The 24000-nt window shown below is 35.4% G+C and overlaps 1 protein-coding gene across 7 annotated transcripts in view; it reads left to right on the top strand.

Annotated features, from left to right (window-relative positions):
* The window catches only part of FOXP2 (forkhead box P2), a 568485-nt gene that overhangs the window by 76011 nt on the left and 468474 nt on the right, over positions 1-24000 (top strand). The window lies entirely within an intron of this gene.

Genomic DNA, 24000 nt, shown 5'->3' with positions numbered 1-24000 from the left:
AAAGAATTCTGATGAAAGTAATCTCTTGATTCACTGTGTATGGCTGGGCCATTATAATCCTTTTTAACTCTAAACTTGGTTATTACTTTTTGCTTAATGTTTTTCATATATGAGAATAAGACTATATTAGTATATTTATTATGATGTCTCTCCCAGTAAGAGAGACATTAAATTCTTTTTTCATTTTCGTTGTGAAACTGAAGTGGCATCAACTCATTAATATGTACTTTAAAAATGTATAAATTTTGTCAGTACTGAAAAGTCTTATTTCCTATGTTGTTGTCTTATCAGGAATAAGTTAAAAGTATGTATTAATAATTTTTTTTAGAAATACAGAATTCAGTTATTATCATATGTTAAAGTGAATAATGATAGTGATGTAGTCAATATCTGTTTTAGAAAATGTATTTGGGAGGAAATTTCTTGTCCTCACTATTTTCATCTAGAAAATAACCTAGTGTAGAAACTTGATATGCAGTGTAATGGCTTAATTGCCATAAATTTGATTTGTTAGTTATTTTGAAAATAACCTCTTTGATATTGTTTAATATTTAAATGTCTAACATTTGATAGAAAATAATTACAAAGTCAAATGCAACAAAACCATGTATTTTCACCCAGTCATATCTCTAGTTGAAACATATGTCTTCACAGGATTTGACTGAGATATTTCTATTGACATTGTATCTGGAAACTTTGTCAGAAATTTCATTAGTGAGAAATATCTATAATTTCTTGATTCATATTTTATTTGAAATAGTTTGATAAGTCCATGAAAACTTGACTATTTCTGGTATTCATGTAATTGTGAGTCAGGATTCTTAAGTTTAACAGAAACTATGCATAGTTAGGAAGTAAGATGTGTATTATATGTTCAGTAGAAAATGTGTCTATTGTTGAGCTAGATGTAGAAAAAGATTGCAAACTTTATCATTTTTTTCACTGGCATAAAACATTTGTTTATCATTTGAAACCTTAGTCTTTATTATTTAAAGATATTATGAAACTTAAAAGTTATTTAACTTGAATAATTCATTTACATTCCCATTTGAGGTTGATTGGAGAATTGAAAAATTGCAAATAATATGAAAATTTTGTCATTTACAGAAAAATGCTCTAAACCTTACAACATGGCTGAATCTCATATATGTAATTGTAGGTAAAAGAGAATAATAGCCTCTGAATTCTTTTATATGATGCAGTGAGTGAATGGATATTTGCTGTGAAATTATATTGTTGAGCAACTAGAAGCTTTCCTGCCAAGATCAGGAATAAGGCAAGAATGTACTCTCTTATTACTCGTATTCAATATTATACCAGAAAACACAGTGCTTTAGCAAGAGAATAATAGAAAAATGAGATGCATTCATTGAGATGGAAGAAATACAGCTACCTGACATGATTGTATATATGAAAAATAACATTTTGGAATCAAGCAATGAAATAATAAATGATTATATAAGTACTGAGGAAAACAAGATTAACACACAACTCAATTATTTCATTTTCCCTTGTGAAGAATTGGGATTTGACATTAAAAAATACAATATAGCTTATTAGCATCCATCCAAAAATGAGACACACGCATAGATCTAACAAAATATGTACAACACTAATATTAAAAAACTACAAAATTCTGATGGAAGGAGTATCTTATTTTAGAGATGATGCTTGTTCATGGATAGGCATATTTAATGTCACTTTTTCCTAACTTGTTCTGTAGATGTTCTACATTTCCACTCAAATCCCAACAAATTATTTTGTGAATATTGATAAAGTGATTCTTAAATGTATACTAAAATTCCACCCACCTAGAATAACACAATATAAAAAAAGAATAAAATCAGTGAACTGACACGATGTGACTTTGATACTCTGTATAAAGTTTCAATGATATTGATAGCATAAAGTAAAAACATCAAAGATCATTTGAAAAGAAATTAAGAGCCCATAAATAGACTCACATAATTACAGATCATTAACAAAAGAGCAAAGGTTACTCAATAAAGAAATATAATCTTTAAAAAAAAGTATTGGAATAACTGAATATTCATAGGCAAAATCGAATACCCACCCATGACTTTAACAACAATGATTTCAAAATGGATTGTGGAATTCTGTGTAAAATGCAAAGTTATTAAAGTTTGGGAGTATGAGAAAAATGAGAAAAAATAAAGAAAACTTGGATTTGGTAATAGCAGATTGTTTTTGCAAGGTGGGGGACCCCCAAGAAGTGCTCAAGGAACTGGGGAACACTCAGAGTAGCACTCACTTAGCCAGTTGTACCAGCCTTTCAGTGCAAGCACTGGTGCTGCTCAGACCCTGTGGTACAGTAACAGAGATCATTAGGGCAATCCATTGAGGTCTGGAGGTCACTAGGGAAAGGGACACCCTCAATAGTGCTTATCAGCCTCCAGGCCTACTGTTCGTGTTGCTTGTTGCCCTCGCAGGACTCCTATGTGGAACACATCCCTGTGCTGTTTCCCTGGCTCTTGCTGATAGCTGTTTTAGATAAACATCAGAACCATCTTCAAGGAAGGAAGGAAGGGGAGGTAGCTGTAGAGAGAGGAATGAAGAGTAACTTGGACTTCACTGAAATAAAAATCTCCTATTCTGGTCAAAACTTGTTAGAAGAATTAAGTGACAAATCACAAAATGGAAAAATAATATGTAAAAATACCTCCACATATCTAAAAATTGTATTCAAAGTATACACATAGCTCCACAGTAAACAAGAGCTTGTATCAAAGAAATGTACATATGGCACATGCTTGATATTTATTTCATTAGAGAAATTAAAAATTAAATATATAGAGAAAGTAAGTTAAAAAAAAGATATGGCGGGGGCCAGAGGTATCCAGAGATACAGCAGTATGCATTTGCTTTGCACATGACTGATATGGGTTCACTCCCTGGCACCCCATATGGTCTCCTGAGCATGTCCATGAGTGATTCCTGAGGACAGAGGACAGAGCCAGGAGTAAGCCCTCAACACAGCTGCATCTGCTGCTCCAACCAAAAATTCATCCCCCCCCATCAGATACATTTATATCTCATAAGAAGGTTTAAAATTAAATTCTTGACAACACAAAATGTTGACAAGGTTGTAGAGCTACAAGAATTGTTATTCATTCTTAGTAGGAATGCAGATGATCCAGCAGCATTAGAAGACAGTTTATGATCATGATGAACAGAACACAGCTATGTGCTTCTAAATAGTGATCCAAATGAATTGAAATCTTAAGTTCTTATAAAAAATTGTAGAAGAATATTTTCAATAACTTTGTATGTAATTGCCAAAACTACAAAGTGACTAGAATATTCTTTAGTTAGTGAATAGCTAATAAATTGTGATACATATATTCATCATATCAAACAAATTGTCATGTGTACATTCATGCTCATTCAGTAATTTAAAAAATCATCTATTAATCCATGAAGGGCTGGAGCGATAGCACAGCGGGTAGGGCGTTCGCCTTACAAGCGGCCAACATGGCCGACCCAAGTTCGATTCCTCCGCCCCTCTCGGAGAGCCCGGCAAGCTACCGAGAGTATGCAATATGCCAAACACAGTAACAACAAAGTCTCCAATGGAGACGTTACTGGGCCCGCTCGAGCAAATCGACGATCAACGGGAGGGCCTTTACCTAATCCATGAAAAGACGTGGGACATTCTGGAAGAAGCAAAACTTTAGAAACAAAATGAAGATAACTTGTTGCTTATTATTGGGTGGTGGTGTTAGAGAGGAAGGAGTAGACATTGGTAGGATTTGGGGGTAGTGTAATTATTCTGTGTCATACAGCAATGGTGGATACAATGGTAGATGATGTGTTTCCCAAAACCAATAGAACAGTGCAACAAAAAATAATAAATTCTAAATTGAACAATGGACCTTAGTTAATAATTTTTCCCAATTTTATTGAAGATACATGTTTACAAATATGATTTGCAATATAGTGTTTATGACAGTTCAGTGCATTTAGTGATCTACCATACCCACCACTGGAGTCTGTGCTTCCGTCTACCAATGGGCCATGGTCCTCTCTCAGCCACCCCTTGAGCCCTCTGTGGCAAGTTCAGTTCTGTAAACTTCTGAATTGGTTCACAATTAGTAATTTTTTTAAATTATAGGTTCATAATTATGGCAAATATGCCTCACTATTCCAGGATATTAATACTGTGGATCAGTGTTAGAGTGCATGTGTATGCATACACACTCATACACAGTTATAACTTTGTGTGTGTGTTTGGGATTGTAATCAGAGTGTATATTTGTTTCCTGGACTTGCTGTCCATTCAATTTTCCTGTAAAACTAAAAATAATAAATGAAGGTTTTTGTTTAGTTTTTGCTTGATTTTATGTATTTTTAGTTTCTGGTCCACACCCAATGGTGCTCAGGGAACACTCCTGGCAGAGCTGGGAAACCTTATGTGGTGCCAGGGATTGAATCTGAGTTGGCTGCATGCAAGGCAAGCATACATACTGTATTGACTCTCTGACCCCTTAATATAGTTTTAAAAAATAATTAAAAAGCAATTTCAGTATTATGTTAAGTAGAATATGTGTAAAAAGAACATTTCAAATTTGTAGGATATTTATTTATACAAAATATTCCATGCTGGGAAGGTAGGCTATTAAAAATCAATATATTTTATTTACAAAACTGTGCATTTTATTTGAGAAAAGTACAACAAAATAGAGGAAAACCTATATTTATATGTTTAGTAGCTTCATTACAATTTGTTTTCCCAACCAACCTTTAAGGTATTTCAGTTTTGAATTTCAAAATAAATATTTTATAATGTATTACAAATACATTATGTGGTAATGAAACACTCATCTTTATTGAGTTATGATTTCTCTTTTGCTCTAGTACATTTTGTGCAATTATTTGTAATCCTCAGAAACACTTTTCTATGTGAAACTTTATGTTTGTTATTTTCACAATAGTATGATATAAAAGAAGTAAAGTACCTTTTGTATTCTTTCAAGTAGTTTCAGTTTTAGAATATTAGATATTGGCTGATTTCTGGTTCCCCTCTTTTTGAGGGGAGTTTTCGTGTGGTACTCAGGGATTACTCTTTTTTTTTGTTGTTGTTTGGAGCTTGGGTGCCACTCCTCCCAGTGCCCGTAGGCCATGTAATTCTGGCACTAAGCAAGAGAGTCCAAAGCACTGAATTATTTCTTCAGCTTATTTTTCGGGTCCCCATTAAATTTTCTATTATTTTTTTGCCTCTTCTTTCTGTCCTGATCATCTTCTTCCTTGTTGCTTTTCTTACTTTTTGTGTTGTTGATGGGTTCCCTCCTCCCCCACTAGGGTCAATACTGACTTACTTAACTGGTTGACATTAACAGAAATAGTGAATTTATTATTCATAAAAGTGAATATAGAAATCTTCCTTTTCTTCAGTCTCTGGATGTAGCTAGGTTCAACACAAATGTCTAAGGGGGGAATGCATCTGTTGCTATTACTTTTTTTTTTGTTTCTTTGAAAATTTGGCATTTGTAAAATATCTATGATTTTGATTTGTCTTGGACAAAATCCAGATTACCAAGGAATCAGATTTTGAGCATATTAAACTAAGAATTATATTTGTAGCAACTTTTCATTTGCCATATTGAAATTTTGGGAATAGACTCAGATTTGTTTTAAAAACCAGTTAGAATTTTCAGAGCCAGAATGAGTTTTCTCCTATGTTAAAGACACAAAGCAATACTTATGTACTTAAAACTTATTTTAAGCATTTTAGTGTAAGGAGTAGTCTTCTTTTTTGACTTCATAGTACCTGAGGTATTTGTTCAGTAACTTTTTATGTTTTTTTCTGGGGGGGAGGGGGGTGGTGTCCATACCTGGCTGTGCTCAAGATTACTTTCAGCTCTGTGTTCTGAAATTGCTCCCTTAAGTGCTTAAGTGGTACTGGAAATCAAATTCATGTCTCCCACATGCAAGGCAAGGCATGTACATAGCCTGTTTTTCTTGCCCTCAGCTACTTATTTTTATATGTTGATTTCGATTAAGTTTCGCATTTGAGAAATAAAATCCCTTATAGAGTTGTATGAGCTGAACTGCTGCAACATAAAAGCTATCTGTCACATGTCCGGAATTTACTTAATGATAGTGGTCTTTCTCTTGTCTTTGACACTATATATTGGGGGGGTGTATAATAAGGAATGAATAGGTATGTGTGTATATCTGTACATACGTATTTTTTTTAAATGTAGGAGTGCTGCTATTTATTCAGCCACTGATTAACTGATTGAATTGGGCATGAACTCCACCTTACTTTTTTTTCATAATTTTATTCATTTAATTTTCTTCTTGTATTTATTTAGTGAATCACTGTGGGAAAAGTTACAAAACTTTAAGGTTTAAGTCTCAGTCATACAATGATCAAACACCTCTCCCTTCACCAGTACTCATTTTTCACCACCAAGAACCCCAATATACCCCCCTCACGCCCCTCCCAATGTCTGTGAGGCAGATGATTTCTACTTAACTCTTCTCCTTCTCTACATTGAGTACATTTATTATTTTGACAAAAGAATTATTGGTTAGAATTTCCCCCCTCAACAATCAGAATTGCTGAAAAGGCATTGTGAAATACTTTGTTTTCTATAGCTGGTTATGAGAATCATATAATGTCGCATGACCACAATAGTGGCCGCACGATTTTGGATTTCTGCAAAGATCCAGATAATTATGACATTGGTTTCTGTGCGTCTGGTGTTATGGCTGTGCTGGAGAGCCGCTCATGGGGCTCAACTCATGACCTTGATAGGGTGTGAAGGACGAGCCAGTACCGCCCCTTCTTCCCATGAGACTGCAGTTGCCCGTCACTGCTGGCTCACACCTGGCTTTCCTATAAGCTCTGAGGTGGCGGCCACCTTGCTTCTGTGGGTGGTGGGAGGTGGAAGGGAGCAACACACTTTCCCTCCCGGGGAGGATTGGCACCGTAGTTTAACGCATGATCCATTCACTTTTCTACCACAAGCTCGGTAGGGCGTGAAGGACGAGCCGGTATCATCCCCCTTCCCATGAGACGCGGGGAAGCATGGTGCCATAGTTCAATGCATGGTCCATTCACTTTTCTGCCGCAAGCTGCCAGGCTCTGGACTAAGTTCTTTTGCCTCTGGAGCCATGGCTGTGCCGGAGAGCCGCTTAGTGGGGGGCAACTCGTAACCTTGGTAGGGCGTGAAGCACGAGCCAGTACCATCCTCCTTCCCATGAGACTGCAGTGGCCCCCTCACTGCCTGCTCATACCTGGCTTTCCAGTAAGCTCTGAGGCAGCGGCCACCTTGCTGCCGGGGGAGGGGAGTGCGGGGAAGGTGGAAGGGAGCAACACCCTTTCCCACCTGGGTGTACGTATGTATGTTTGATTGCATGTGTATATGTAAATGTTTTTGTTTGGGGCAGTTACCTGGGAGTACTCAGGAATTACTCCTAGTTCTCCGCTCAGAGATCATTCCTGATGGTGCTCAAGGGACCATATGGGGAACCAGAAATCAATGCAAGGTCGGTTACGTGCAGAGCAATTAACTTGACTGGCATACTAACTTTCCAGCCTCAAGGTTTGTATATTTGTTTATACATGCATGTTTACATGAGCATATATGTATATTATTATGTCTTTATATATATAAATTTATGCTTCCATATTTATGCAGACATATAATCCCAGTGTACAATTCATAGCTATTTATACTACTTGTTTTAAGTTCCAAAGCAAAAAATTCTCTGGAAAGGAATTCAGGAAATATGAATTCCATCACCACATGGCAATATGTTTATAGTTAATATTTCTTTGTGTCCTAGGACTTCTGAAAATTCGTATTAATCTATCTGGAATGTTTACTAATTCTTAAGAGAAGATATTAAGAATATTTATGTCAGTTTGACAAAGTTCTCAGCATGCGATAGCTTTTCCTCCATTCAAGGTATAGAGAATGATATACCATTATATTTTGATTAGTGTTCAAAAAATGTACATTTGTCAACTTTAGAAGATAAGCTGAAATGTTGAAAGCAAGATAATTTATATATTAAGTGTTTGGAAAGGGATGTGTCCATTTTAATGAGATAAAATTTGTAAGTTGAGAGTTGAATCTTTCTAAGAAATAGACATTCATATGATTTAGTTTTCATTACACAGCAAGGCAATGTTTCTTAAGGTGGTTTATATAACTGTCTTCACAAAGACTTGAATCATTGTGGAATAGTTATTCAGCAAGATGATATGTAATACCATGTTCTTGTATAATGATGTAGACTTTTTAGCAAAAACAGCTGTTAATATATTAAAGTGGTCTGTATATCTTGCTTAAATGTCTCATTTAAATTTCATCTTGTGACTGTTGAGTGACTAACTTAAATCTTAATCAGCCTCACTTAGGCACGAAAGATAGGGCGGTGACAAATAAGCAAGACTTAAATAAAAGCAAAGTCCATCACTTAATATTTATTATGAAAGATTGACCTCTGGTTTTAAGTGATTTTCATTGACAAAGTAGAAAAGTTTTTAAAAATGTGTTTTTCTATGCCTCATGAGCTTTTGATTATTGAAAAGTCCCCAAACACAAAATAGAAGACTTCCAAATCTTTAGGAGTTTAATTACCATTGAGTTCATTTCCTATTTTGTAATGCAAAACAATGTCAAGGAAAAGGGTTTGAGGATTCCTGAAAAAAACTTAATTTGGGTGTGTCAATAATCTATTTTTGTGGAGTTAACCGTTCTACCCCTGCAATAAATATTACCTTTATTCTTTATTTTGATTGTAGTTATATGGAACAGTAGATAATAAAATATTGTTCTATAGTAACAGTTTGTTAATATAGACTGTTTTGTGAAACTGTGTGAAAGATATTAAAGAATAATTTGAGGGGCTGGGAAATTAGTACATTTAGGGATTAGCCTAGCATGAGGCTTACGCCAGTTTGCTTTTTGAATCTGGAGATGGTTTCCCAGGCAGGGCCAGGAGCGACCCCTGAGCACAGCTTCCCATTAATAAAATAAGAATCTAATGAGGGTTTATATTCTACACATATAGGACTGAAGGGACGTTTCTGTTGAACTGTCTTAAATGTTTATTATGTTAATATTATATGGTTAAAAGGCCTAAATTTCTTTATTTTGCAAAATATAAGAGTACAGTTTTTCTCTGTATGGCATACATTTTGGGTTTGTTCAAGGGCATTCAATGCGCTATGACCTAAACTATTTGCTTTAGTAAATACATCATCAGTCACTGCAGGTAAGTTAAGCTATTAAAATCTTTTAATTTGTTTTATTGGATAAATTTGTTGAGTAGTTTTCACTGATCATTTCTTTTGCTTTAGAACCACCCCAGCGATGCTCAGTGCTTACTCCTAGCTCTGTACTAAGGTCTCACTCCTGGTAGTATTCAGGGAACCTAGTGAGGCGTTTGGGATAGAACTCGGATTGGCTGTGGGTAAGGGAGGTAGGTGGCTTACTTACAGTCACGGACACAGTAAATTCTCACTGAAAATTTAAAAAACGAGTTTTACTCTAGAATATATTTCTTTAATTTTTTGTGATTTTTAAACGATGTTGTATCAACTTTGCCCTTCTGAAAGTTTTTTCTTTCAAAATTGAGTTTAGTTGATTTATTCATTTTGATAACCACAGATATGATTTCTTATGTTTCTAAGTAACTTTTTTGGAAGTATATAGGCACATACATATTTATATAAGTTTATTCACATTGAAACAAAAATAATAAATGAACATCTCATGAATTTTCAAAGAATGAACAAACATGTCTGTGTAATCAGTAGTCCAGCTCAAGAAAAGGCATATTACCTATATTTACAACTTTTGCCATTATTTTCAGGCTTTATTGTTGCTATTTACTCTTCTCCATTTAGTTAGGGAAATCCATTTCTCACTGCTAACAGCATAGAAAATTTTGTCAGTGTTTGAACTTTGTTATGAAATAAATATATAGTATATCGTGAATGGTTTCCATTACTTAGTATTAGGTCTATAAACTTCTGACTTATTATGGTATGCAGTTGCATTGTTTTATGTTTCAAATTAGATGAATATTCCATCATTTATTTTCATCCTATTATAGGGGAATTAGTGTTTGTTTTCTTTGTTAGGAATATACAGACCTAAGATTCTTGTATATGTCATTTACATTTTATCAATATCTGTAGTGGGCTAGAGCGATAGCACAGTGGGTAGGGCGTTTGCCTTGCATGCAGCCAACATGGCCATCCCTAGTTCGATTCCTGCGCCCCTCTCGGGGAGCCCGACAAGCTACTGAGAGTATCTCGCCTGCACGGCAAAGCCTGGCAAGATACCTGTGAAGTATTCGATGTGCCAAACACAGTAACAACAAGTCTCACAATATGTTGTGAGACGTTACTGGGGCCCACTCGAGCAAATCAATGAACAACAGGAGCACAGTGCTACAATATCTGTAAAAGAGAAGAGAATTCTTGTATTACAAGACATTTGTCACTGTATTAGATTAACCTGTATTATAGAGTAACCTCAATATATACTGCTAGGCAGTTCACTAAAGTGGCTAACCCAATGTATCCTCCACTGTTAACATAAGACAATTAACATTACCCTCATCTTGCAGAATTAAGATGACCAGTTTTTCCATTTTTTTGTTTGTTGTGTAAAAAAATCATTTGTTAACTTCTCTGAATATGCCATATTTTTTAAAAATTGGGTTTTTAAATTTTTTTTAAATAAGCATTTTGGTTGTTTCCTATATTTGCTATTCCAAATAGTGACTCAGTGAACATACATGTATTCAGAGTTACTCTAAGGTTATAATTAGAAGTGGCATATCTGAGTTCTAGAATACCACACCTTTATTTTTATAATATGTCACTAAAATACTGTCCTGTAGGGTTATACAAGGAAATGATCATATTAATTTCATTTCAAGTTATATACTTCCAGAGTATAAGTGTGTTTACGTAAAATTCAGAATGTAAAACTGAGTATTGGGATGGGAATTGTAAAACTGAGAATTGGGATGGAGCAATAGCACAGCAGGTAGGGCGTTCGCCTTACAAGCGGCCAACATGGCCGACCCGAGTTCGATTCCTCCGCCCCTCTCGGAGAGTCCGGCAAGCTACTGAGAGTATTCGATATGCCAGACACAGTAACAACAAAGTCTCCAATGGAGACATTACTGGGCCCGCTCGAGAATTGGGATGGGAGAGAAATATTCTTCGCACTCCTTCACACTTCTCCCATGTAAATTAACATTTGTATTATTATTTTCACTTGTGTTACTCATCAGTATATTTCCATAAAATGCTCAGTCAATTCAGGTGAATTCTTCTAAGTTTTACTTAGGGTGATTTCTCATGTTTGAAAATTCTTTCTTAAAAGCCCTTAACTTTCCCCCCTAGGCTTATTGCATGTATTCTAAACCCACAGCATTACATATTAAGAAAGTTTGGAAATAACAGCTGAAATAATTGTCATTGTGAACTTGCATTCAAAAATAAATTTATCAAATTTATTTGATAAAGTAAGTACAGTAAGTAAAGGGAGTACAGTGAGGAGTCAACAGATTTCTATAAGTGATTGATTGAACCTCACAGATTTGGTTTTATTTTACTTAATTGGTAAGTTACATGCACCAACTACATAATTGTCTTATTGAAAAGATATGTAGCTTAGTTTTAACGTTTTCAGCTAACTGAAAAATGACTTGTTTCTAACATTTTTAGTTAATGATAACAGTAATAGGTTCATAACTTCAAATTCCTTTAGTTTTAGTGTCAATGTATGTAGTTACACAGTTATGTATGTATAGAGCTACATCTGTATCGAAGATGTAAGGGCTAAAGATTATTTGTATTACTTATCCTAAAAGGTACCCCAATAGATATGATGACTCAGGGAGACTTATCTCATGAGGCTCCTTCTAGCAACTCATAAACAACAGAAGACTTATATTGTGGGCTTTCAGTCCTTTGCTTTGCTTTTATGACATTGTGTGTGTGTGTGTGTCTGTGTGTCTGTGTGTCTGTGTGTGTCTGTGTATGTGTATTCAGTATTTATCTTACTGATCTCAGCACTTCGGCAACCCTGTTGGGTTGAGGATGAAGAGGGTGGAGTTGTTTCCAGCAGAGCAAAATGTCAAACTTTCTTTCTTTCTTTCTTTCTTTCTTTCTTTCTTTCTTTCTTTCTTTCTTTCTTTCTTTCTTTCTCTCTTTCTTTTTTTCTTTCTTTCTTCTTTGGGTTTGGGGGCTACATCCTGCTGTATTTGGGGGATACACCTGTTGGTGCTCACTTGAGGGACCTTACACTGGGAGAGATGGGACCAGGGTTAACTGGGCACAAAATTCTTAATTTATTTGATCCAAATATATTAAAATGTTTATAATTTGATTAAATACTTATACATATGAGGCATCAGTATTAAAGATTTAATCATAAGGAATATAGTGGAGGCCAAACTTGTTTCATTGTTACCATTGAGTTTTATAACAATAGTATTTGCTTACATTTTACAGATTGTAGTAGATAATGGTAAGATATGTTTTTTTATTAGAGAGAATAAGTATTGGTAGAATTGCTAAACTGTAAACTTTATTTGTCTAGATTCTTCAACATGACTCTATCACTGAGGTGGGTCAGCATTTATCTCAAAAAGAAAACTAATTAGTATATTTGTTATGATTTTTTTTATAACTTTATTTTTCCTTATTGCCATTTTGCCCCCAAGATCCTTAATTAGTCTTGATCCAGTCAACCCTTAAGTTTCTCCCTTCAAATAAGAAATGCATATTGCAATACAGGCTTTCTTTCAGTCTTACCCTTCTCTGTTTTTCAACATGAACATTTACCTAAAAACATTCTTCTGCCCTAGATTTTTTTTTAAGAATCAGTGTTAAAGATTTCATGCTACTTCCCGCTTTCATAATTTCTGTGCTGCATTATGTAAATCTGCATATGCCTTATATAGCCTCATGTTCCCTAAGTAATGCTGGTTTGCAGTCCATATTTAATAAATACTTGGTGAGTGGACTGATTTTGATGTGTTCTCTCAGGAAAGAACATAGTCTATTTACATTGTACTATAGATGAGCATTACAACTATTAATATCCCTAACCTTAGCATCTTTTAAGGTTGATAAAATGATCTTCGTTAAGCTAAGAATAATTTCTTTGAGTTAAACCAAACCAAACCAACAAAATGGTATGACTTTGTTACAGTGAAATCTTACCCACTTCAGAAAAATATGTATTTAAAAATATCTAGCAATAGCTAGTTTTGGTCCACTTAGACGATATTTTTCTTTTTCTTTTTTTCTATGATGTAACTCCTTTATAATTTCTCCTGTGCTTTTTTTCTCCCCCACCCCCACTTTTTTGTTTTATTTTTTTGGGGGGGGTGTTGGGGGCAATTACATGAGTTTCCTTTTCTACAAGATTGAGACTGAATGATAGAATAAAATACTTATTTATAACTTATGTACATGTAAAGTTGTATTGGTTTATCTAAGTAGATGTCACTTCTTCAGCTATTGATATCTGTTGCATATTCACAAGCTTTTCTTATACTTGTATATCTATTTCATTAGTATTGTTAGAAGTGGTGTAATTGCATGTACTTTTACTGGTATGCTTAACCAGAAGTCTCTGAATGATTTTGTTGTCATTAAATCTGAAGGATAGTTTTAATCACTTATTTTCCCTTGAACTATTTGTCATTCTGACTGCTTCCTCCATATTATGTTTTTGAATCATGTTCTCATTTAATTTCTCTTATTTTTTCATTTCCTATGTCACAAATGTTGACCTTTTACTATGTGCTATCTTTATATTCTCATTCTATAAATTTGTTATTCCTATATATACTCACCTATTCCCAAAGCTTTGTTTGAATTTGCAACTGCCTCCTTCATACTAAGCTCATTGGCCACCTCTATTTCCATTAACCAATGTATTCTTTTCATGATTTTTTCTATCTTAAGAAAATAATAAATATCATTGCACAATCCGTTTCCTATGTCAGAGACATTGGATAAATTTGAACATCTTCATGCTCCTAGTCTTATTAATTCAAACTTCAAATGTAGTCACAAATATATTTCTCTGTTTTCCACAGATAATAGCTTAGTGAATCAATTCTCAGTATGGGACCACATGACTTGTTGTGATTTCTTGGGATATATCAAGGTGGCTGGAGTCACAGGTGAAAAGTGCATAAACGGAAGTTACAGCAAGAGACTAGAGGGACAAATGGTAGGATAAAGTATCACAGTAAGGCAGCAGGGTAAAAAGTGGACCATGGTAGAAAAAGTTTAAGTGACACTCCCCTAGTTTATACAATTTAGCATGGATAAAAATCTAACATGGGTCACTGCAATGACTGTTTTGCTAACATCTTTAAAACCCCTTCCTTATAATTCATTATATAGCAAGATATCTTTAAAATTAAGAATGGATAGCTTCTGTTTTCTTCTCAAGATTTTGTGTTTTCCTTTGAAATTAAGATAAAACATAAATCATTTCTTCAGTTTAGTGATCTTTAAATTTCTGTAAGGATTAGACCATGCTTGACCCTAGGATCATCTTTCTCTTATCTGTATGTTTATGACTAGACCACTCTAGGTCTGGCTTAATTGTATTCATTGATTGCTTCAAATTCTTCAGTACCTTGCAAATTTTATTTCTTCTCTGGATTGGACTTAGCAAAATATTAAGGTAAAATATTAAGATAATCCTAATTTTGCTAATTTAATAACTATGTTTCCCTTTTTTGGTATACTTTAGAAAATTAACACAAAATCAGGCATGATTTTGTACTATGTCTGCCACTTGCACTACCTAAAATATTTCAGAACTTTTCCTTACACAGTGATTCTCAAACATATCTTGTTTTCAGTGATCTTGCATATTGTTTTCTTTTTGTTTGGAAAGGGCTACTTTGCCTATGTGATAGAAGAATCACTATTGTATTCCCTGATGTCGTCTAGCTGTACTTTGATCTTCAGAGTTGTTGAAGACAACTTCTTCATGTCATATGTGTACATTTTGCAGAACAGACTAGGAAAAGTTAACTAGCTTGTCTATCAGTTACAACAATAGAGCCAGAATTTGAAGTACATATTTGATTTTAAAACTGGAGTTATTAACTGTGTTTTGGTAAAACAAATCATAATTTTAATAAATGGATATGAAACATATGCTAATAAAAGGATATAGTACTATATGATATAATTTGAAATAAGAATCTCATAACATTTGTAAAAAGTAAATTCATTGATGTATAAGAAAAGATTTGATAAAGACACAAAAGAAATATATTTTCTAGACTGTGGTTCAATTTCTTAGCCAATTAAGGTCAACCTTGCTCTGTAATATACCCGAAGATGCATATATATCGTTCTGGTTCAGAAATGATCTGAGATGATACTTCAGTAAATTATACCATGAAGTGAATGCATTTCTTTTAAAGATAAAAAATATTTTCTATTTACTTTTTAACTTTAGTGACCTTAGCATTTTTGTCTTTCTCAACTTCACTTGATCTTTTTTAATGTTAACTATTTGCCTTCCTTTTAACATCTCCTGTGATGTTTAATTCTAACAAATAGTTATTGTTTGATATGTAAATGAATGATGGTGTCATCTGACTTAATTATAAGTTTAAAGTTTAAAATATTTCAAAGATGGTAATACATTTGACAGTTACTCTATTCAGTATTATAATGTACATGAATAGTAAAGACACTTTTTAGCACTGGGTTTAATATTATTCTTTTAAGAAAAAAATCACTTGGATAGGCATGTCAAGGACATGTTCAATGAGGAAAAGCAGTTTATGTAGATCTGAACTAGAAGAACTCTCTATTCTAATATTTAACTAGTAGGTGAGTTAAATTATCTTTGCAAAACTATCTTAGGACTTTGCCTTTTATTTTTCATTTTCTTTTTAATATTGAGAGATATTCACATTTGGAAGGACATATTCTTATTAGCTCTAATGAGGTATTTTATTGTAAATGAATTGAATATAAACAACTATTGTATTTGTCTTTTTTTTTGTAGGAAAGATTTCAAGCTGAAGATCCTAGTCATATAATTAAAAGGACTAATCCTATTCAATCCTTGAATCCGTCTATAGAACTAGAATTCTTAAAACATATACACAAAAGGGAATATGGTGCCCGTTGAATTTTATATTATGTTCAGTTGAACTATTATACTTCTAAAACACATTTACTTTTGATAAAGAAAAAGTACTCTTCTTTTTAAATGTTTAAAATATGGGCATTATAGACCATTGCTGGTACTAGGAAAGTTAAGGAGAGGGGGAAAAGTAACACTCGTATTATGTTAAAACAGAGAAATAATTGCACTAGGCAGTTTTTGTTTGCAGAATGCAGGATAGGCTGAAGGCTTTTGTACAGTTCAAAGAGCACATTCCACAGATACTGCATTTGTTGGTTGCCTGCAGGGATCATCAGAATTGGGGGTGGTGGTAAGTTTTGAATCACAAAAGTCCAGGCTGTGGGCAGTGCATTTCTAAAGAAGAAAAATGGAGCTGCACTTAAAAAAAAGTTGTTTAGAAATTGCCAGATATCATTTAATATAGCACTTTTACATCATTTTTTGATGTGAAAAATTATCAAGTGGCATTTTTATTGAGCCTTTGCTGCCTTTCGTTCTTTAATAGTTTGTTTTTTGATTAAGGTTTACATGTTCAAATGTGTGAGTTTAGAACTGCTGACTACTAAAATTGTCAATTAACTTTGTAGAAATAAAAAATAATTATATTTCAAATCATATGTTAGATTGTTATTCATACAATTAGCATATTATGCAATTTCAACAAGTTAAATCAAAACTCTTTAGACCGTCTACTTTAAATGAAAATATGTCAAAGGCCAGCTTTTTCAATGGGCATGTTAAAACTTGTACTGTATTAACATTGCATCTTTTCCCTAAAGAATATGCAAGTTACAGTTGCTACTGTTAACTGTAATAATGTAGCTAAAATTTCTCTGTAAATTGTAGGAGAGATAATCAAATTAGTATTGCTAGTTTGCTTGTAATAACTATCTTATGTGACAGTGACATGGTTTTTGCTTTATATTACTTGTATTAATTTTTGGCAAACTATATCAGTTTGTTGGTGATATTCCTAGAGTAGGAAAATAGTTAATTAATGATTGTCAGTTCCAAGTTTTTGTTTATCAAATCATGAGTTCTCAAGATTTGTTTTGCTGTACCCAGATGCATTTTATCCATCCTGTCATACTAAATTTCTAGAAGATTAGTCAGTGTGGTATAAAATAAATACTAAAATAGGAATGAGATGTTAAATACCCTTTTCTATCCATTATAATAGACTTTTTTATTTTCACTTTTTTTAATATTTTCTACAATCAAGTGGGCTGGAGTGATAGCACAGCAGTAGCGCATTTGCCTTGCATGTGACCGGCCCGGCCGACCAGGGTTCAATTCCTCCGCCCCTCTTGGAGAGCCCGGCAAGCTACCGAGAGTATCTCACCCTCATGGCAAAGCCTGGCAAGCTACCCGTGACGTATTTGATATGCCAAACACAGTAACAAGTCTCACAATGGAAATATTACTGGGCCCGCTCAAGCAAATCGATGAACAACAGGAGGACAGTGCTACAGTGCAGTGCTAACAGTGTTAGAAATAGTTAAGAAAAAAAAATAGATAAAAACCACCAGAATCCATTTACCATTAGATTGAGTAGGTCTTCCTATTTGGGCATTTTAATTTTAAAAGACATATTAAAAATAGCTTAACACTTTACTTTTTATTCTTCAGATTTCTGTTTGTGAATTGGTTTTTTAAAAGAAACACTATTTTATGACTCTAAACTGATACTTTTTTCTAATTTTAGTCATGGAATAGATAATGGGATTTCCACAAAACGGCTGAGACTGGCAGTATGACTTCACGAAGACCCAAAGGCTCTTGTGTCCCAGAATTTCAGCTTTCCCTTTTTTTATTTCCTGAATAAGACCTAAAATGATTTTATTTTTCAATTTTTAACTTATAAGATATTGCGAGTTATCACTAAGCATAAATGCTTTATGGAGAGAATAATATATTAAGTCACTATTAGTGAATATCATCTGACAGCAGCTGGTATGATAGAATCCAAGGTGGCTAAAAACATGGCAGTGCTTATGGTGAGGTTTGCCTTAAGCTTTTTATAGGTATGTGGAAATGATAAGTTAAAAATGAGATGAGTAATAAGTAATCATTTATCACACAATTCTTCAACAGAACTATTTGAGAAAAAGAGAAACAACGGAAAAGTGATTTCCCTGACTTTTGGCATGGCAAAGTTTCTGTCTTGTTTACTAAGCTGAGAAAAGGGATGCTGCTTTTCTGCTTTGCAACATGCATGTGTATGTAATATATATGTAGCACTGTAGCACTGTAGCACTTTCCTCCTGTTGTTCATCTATTTGCTCTAGTGGGCACCAGTAATGTCTCCATTGTGAGATTTGTTGTTACTATTTTTTGGCTTATCAAATACGCCACGGAAAGCTTGCTGGGCTCTACCATGCAGGCAGGATTCTCTCAGTAGCTTGATGGGCTCTCTGAGAGGGGCGAAAGAATTGAACCCGGGTTGGTCGCGTGCAAGGCAAATGCCCTGCCCACTGTGCTATTGCTCCAGCCCAATATATAAGTATATACGTGTGTGTGTGTGTACCTTCAGTAGTAGAAATTTTAAACATTTTACCATGACTATGTTGAGTTACAAGGGAGGTAAATAACTTTCTAAATTCTCACAGGTTGGTAATTAAACATGTAGAATTTCTGTGTTTAAATCCATCTGTTTACTATGCCTACTATTTAAATGTTTTATGTGCCCTCATCACCAAAATATACTTTTTTCACACTCTTAAATTCATCTAAAATTGACCTGGGTTTTGTTTGTTTGTTTTGGATCATTTCAAATGGTTTCTCAGCAACTACTTCTGATGCAGTACCGAGGTGTCATTACTAGTGATGGAACCTGGGCCTCCCAGTGCTAAGTCCCACTCATTGAGTTATCTTCCTAGTGGAAATCCTTACCCCACTTTAAAGAAAGCTCAAGTACTGTATTTCTACAAAAACCTGGACTGTAAAATTTAGTTCTCTACTTTCTCTGAATATTTAATGTTCGCAGTTTGTAAGTGCATGTTTATTATTCTTGTCTTGCCTGTTCTGCTAGTGTTATGGGCTGGAGCTATAGCACAGCATTTGCCTTGCACACGGCTGACCCGGGTTGATTCCTCTGCCCCTCTCAGAGAACCCGTCAAGCTACCAAGAGTATTCCGCCCACATGGCAAAGTCTGGCAAGCTCCCTGTGACGTTTCAATATGCCAAAAACAGTAACAAGTCTCACAATGGAGACTGGTGCCCGCTCGAGCAAATCGATGAACAATGGGAGGACAGTGGACAGTGGGTTCTACTAGTGTCTTATGTGTATTTGATATTCTTTGAAACTGTTTTGTTAGCTCCTGAGCATGCTGAAGCTATATATCACCAGTGATTTAGATTTGTGTGTGACTGAACACAACTTATGATGCCTCCATCAGCATGTTGAAATCTGGGTCCTTGCTTATTTATTTTTGGATCTAATTTTCAACCCATTATTGAGTACTTAACTGATTCTCAGTGACACCTGGTTCTGGATTTATTTCAGGGCTCCAGTTCCAATATTGAAAAATACAACCTATGTAAAATTGGGCAGTATGCTTTAATTTTCTTATTTTTTTAGAAGGAACAAAATAAAGCCATAACTGTAAATAAACTAGATGTTGCAATATCCATTACATAGCTTAGTTGAAAACTAAAACTATAATACATTTTCAGTAAATATTATGTCTTGTGATTTTTGTTTATTATTACAAACAATAAGTGTTTAGTAAATTTACACATAATGAATGTTTGCTAATAGAACAATGTCTATAGAAAAGTTCTCTGATTTCAACTTCTTGGTATTCTGTGATTAAAATTATACCTCTTTAAAAATAAATTCATAGTTCAGTAACTGATAAAAGAGAAAACGCAACTATACATACATGTTATGCATTTTTGTCAATTTAGATCGAAATAATAAAATTCCATATTTTCCTCTAGCACTGTAATACTGTCCTCCCATTGTTCATCAATTTGCTTGAGAACCCCCAGTAACGTCTCCATAGTGAGACTTGTTGTTACTGTGTTTGGCATATGAAATATGTTATGGGTAGCTTGCCAGGCTTTGCCATGCAGGTGAAATACTCTCAGTAGCTTGCCAGGCTCCCCGAGAGGGGCGGAGGAATCGAACTTGGGTCAGCCGCATGGACTGCGTGCAAGGCAAACGCCCTACCCGCTGTGCTATCGCTCTAGCCCATATTTTCCTATGGTCAGTTATTTCTTTTAAAATCTACTGTAGTCGATTTCTGAGTATTTGTTTAGTTCACAAGCGTGAGTTCTTAAATAGAGGGTTTTTTTGTTTTGTTCTTTTGTCTCCAAGAGTTTCTAATAGAAATAAAGTCTTAGGTAGTTAAGTTTCCCTTGTTATTCTCCACATTTTATTATTTGCATTTAAGACTTTTATTAAGAGGGCTGGTGATATAGCAGGGATTAAGGAGCTTTCCTTGCTCTTAGCTGACCCTGACTCAGTCTTTGGTACGGCATTTGATCCTGCAGGCACCACCAGATATGCCACCCCCCAAAGAAACATGCAAACTGTACTAGGAGGAGGAATTCAAGGCTTCATTAGATTAACAGAAAATTTTATGTTACTTTAGACTTTTAAGAATGTCCATGAGAAAGTATTTTACTTTCTACAGAGCACTGTTATTATGTTCTACTGAGCATGTCGATCTGATCATGACATTGCTTAGGCTTTCACTTGGAATATAAACTCTAATCTTGATTTTGAATATCCTTATTAGCAGTTTCTTCCACCCTTGCTTTCTGGCTTCACTTTTAGCGGCATTCTCCTGTTCGCTGTACCTGCTGTGAGCTGACATTCTGGCAGCTCCTGTGAGCCTTCCTGATTCAGGACATCTGCACTTAACTGCTCCCACAGTTAGCAGTTCTCCTCTTCATGCCTGGCCTGATCTTTCCCATCCTCTAGGAGTCAGTTTGTTCATTTGTGAAATTAGTATTTTTACTTTTGTTAGCACAGCGGGTAGGGCCTTTTTCTTGCACACGGCCAACCCGGGTTCAATTCCTCCATCCCTCTTGGAGAGCCTGGCAAGCTACCAAGAGTACCCCGCCCACACGGCAGAGCCTGGCAACTACCACATGAGCCACATGAGCAAAGTGATGAAGAACGGGATGACAGTGCTACAGTGCTACTTTTGTTTACGGGCCACATCCATCAGGGCTTAGGGACTTTTCCTGGCTCTTTGCTCGAGTCACTCCACATGGTGCTTTGGGATAGGATTGGTGCCTATGAGACATGCACATGCCTCAAACTCCTCTATTCTTGTTCCTAACTAGACCACAGTTTAAGTGGTGCCTTCTCTGGGAGCTCTGACAGATCTACAGGAAGTTCCCCAGGCTTCTATTCATTTATCTTTTCCTACAGTTTGTTTTATGTGCTTAGTTATTTGTAACAAAATAAATAATTTATTCCATGTCTGTTTTCATAATAACTTGTAAATTCCACAGGAGCATAAAATCTGTTTCTTTTTCAAGGTTGGCATTGAGGAGAGGGCCTAAGCTTTTATAGATAAGTAAATATCTTTTGAATCAATATATGAATGCATTAGAGGCACATGAATTGTCTGTTATTTAGAAAATATGAACTTGTTTGTTTATTCAGAAGTCATTTATTAAAACATGAAAAATGAGAGACCAATAATACATTTAAATTCTGAATAGCTTTCAGAGTAATTCATGAGCTACAGCTGAATGCTCTAATCTCTTCACTTGTTCAGAAATGAAATGTAATAGTTCATTATATGACAAGGGGAACCACCCAGAAAATCAGAATTCAAAAAATGTGCTTAATTTCTTTTCATACGTTACACCTTCCATCTGCCATATCCTAAGCTTATATCCAATTAGCTCTATTTCATGATAACTTTATCGTATGATTGATTCCCTCTATCACCATAAACCAAAACCATGCGTGCATCCATTGAAACTACTTTTCTTTCTTATATAAAATTTACTTTAAAAAAAGTATTTCAGAATCGCTAATGCAGCGGCTAAGGAGTTTACCTTGCGAGATCCTGACCTTGGTCCACATTTAGCACCTCTTATGGTTCCCTGAGCAGAGAGCCAGGAGTAAACACTGAGCACTATTGCGTGTGCCCCCCAAACCAAAAAAAAAAAAAAAACAAATAAGTTTTTATTTTACCATTTGCATAGAAAATTGTATCTCAAACTTACTGTATTTAAATATGTTTTAGGGTTGTAATTTTTCAGGAATGTTTATAGAGACAGTGATTTACAAAGTTCTTTATAATAGAGTGGTTTCTGTTAGAAATAAAAGACTGTTGGCTTAGAGGATAAAAGGCCCTCCCGTTGTTCATCGATTTGCTCGAGCGGGCCCAGTAACGTCTCCATTGGAGACTTTGTTGTTACTGTGTTTGGCATATCGAATACGTCATGGGGAGCTTGCCAGGCTCTGCCGTGCGGGCGAGATACTCTCGGTAGCTTGCTGGGCTCTCTGAGAGGGGCGGAGGAATCGAACTCGGGTCTGCCATGTTGGCTGTGTGCAAGGCAAACGCCCTACCGCTGTGCTATCGCTCCAGGCTTAGAGGATGAAAAGTGCTTAACTACATCTGACCTTCTGCTTACCACTCTACCATCCCAGAAAAGGCTTATCCCTGCTGACTTCAACAAGCATATTTCGGAATGGGAGAGTGGGTCTGGGCAGCCTCCACACCAGCCTAAGCCATATTTATGGCCCACACCAAAATCCTGCCTGACCTTCTACTTGATGCTCCACCATCCCAGGTGAGACTTGCATCCAGTTTATATCACTGGAGCCATTTCAGAAACAGAAGCAGAGCCTTTCCTGCTGGGTGGGTCTAGACAGCCTTCAGACCAAACTGTCATACGAAGGTCCCAAACCACAGCTCCTGAAGTGACGGATCGACTGAACCAATTACACACTGCTCACAGTTATTCATCCTGTTCTTATATGAGGAATGGCAGGGAAGACAGAGAGAAACCTCCAGCTTAATCTCGCAGCTTCTTCCAGCAGGGTATCTGCAAAGACTCTCCCAGCACAGCAAAAATACTAGAAAACCAAAGAGGAAATCACGCAGAAACACACCAAGCTAAGTGAATAAAAACCAATCACTGAAGACATAAAAAACACCATAAAATCCTCAGACAGGGGTTTAATCCTAACCCTTCCCGTTCTTCCCCTTGTGGTTCAATCTAATTTGATAATAGATTGTGATTGCTTTACAGTCTTAGGCCCTTCTAACTTTACTAATTTTTTTTTTTTATTTTATAAAGTAGTTTCAGGCTTTGCCGTGCAGGCAAGATAACTCTCGGTAGCTTGCCAGGCTCTCTGAGAGGGGCGGAGGAATTGAACCTGGGTCGGGCGGACCGGCCATGCACAAGGCAAATACCCTACTGCTGTGCTATCTCTCCCTCCCTTGACGTATTCAATATGCCAAACACAGTAACAAGTCTCACAATGGAGACTTACTGGGTCCGCTCAAGCAAATCGATGAACAACGGGAGGACAGTGCTACAGAGCAGTCCTAAATAAAGTAGTCACAATATTTGACTGCATTTAATATTCCAACACCAACCATTATACCTTTCCACCACCATATTTTGGATTTTTCCATCCTGAACCCCGATCCCTGCCCTAAAACAGAACTGAAATAACTTATTTTGTATTGTTATGAAAAAAACGTTGAAAATTCTCCAAAAAAATTTCCTTAGAGGAAACTGTGGGGATTGTTGTATTTCACCCAGTGACCATTAAGTCCTTTTATAAGAGATCACTAACATGTTATTAAAGGTCGAGCCGTGTGTGTGTGTGTGGTGT

This window comes from Sorex fumeus, unplaced genomic scaffold (genome assembly GCF_029834395.1).
Source record: "Sorex fumeus unplaced genomic scaffold, SorFum_2.1 ptg000037l, whole genome shotgun sequence".
NCBI lineage: Eukaryota > Metazoa > Chordata > Mammalia > Eulipotyphla > Soricidae > Sorex > Sorex fumeus.
The sequence above is the reverse complement of the archived record's forward strand: the minus strand, read 5'-3'. Positions and strand labels throughout refer to the sequence as shown.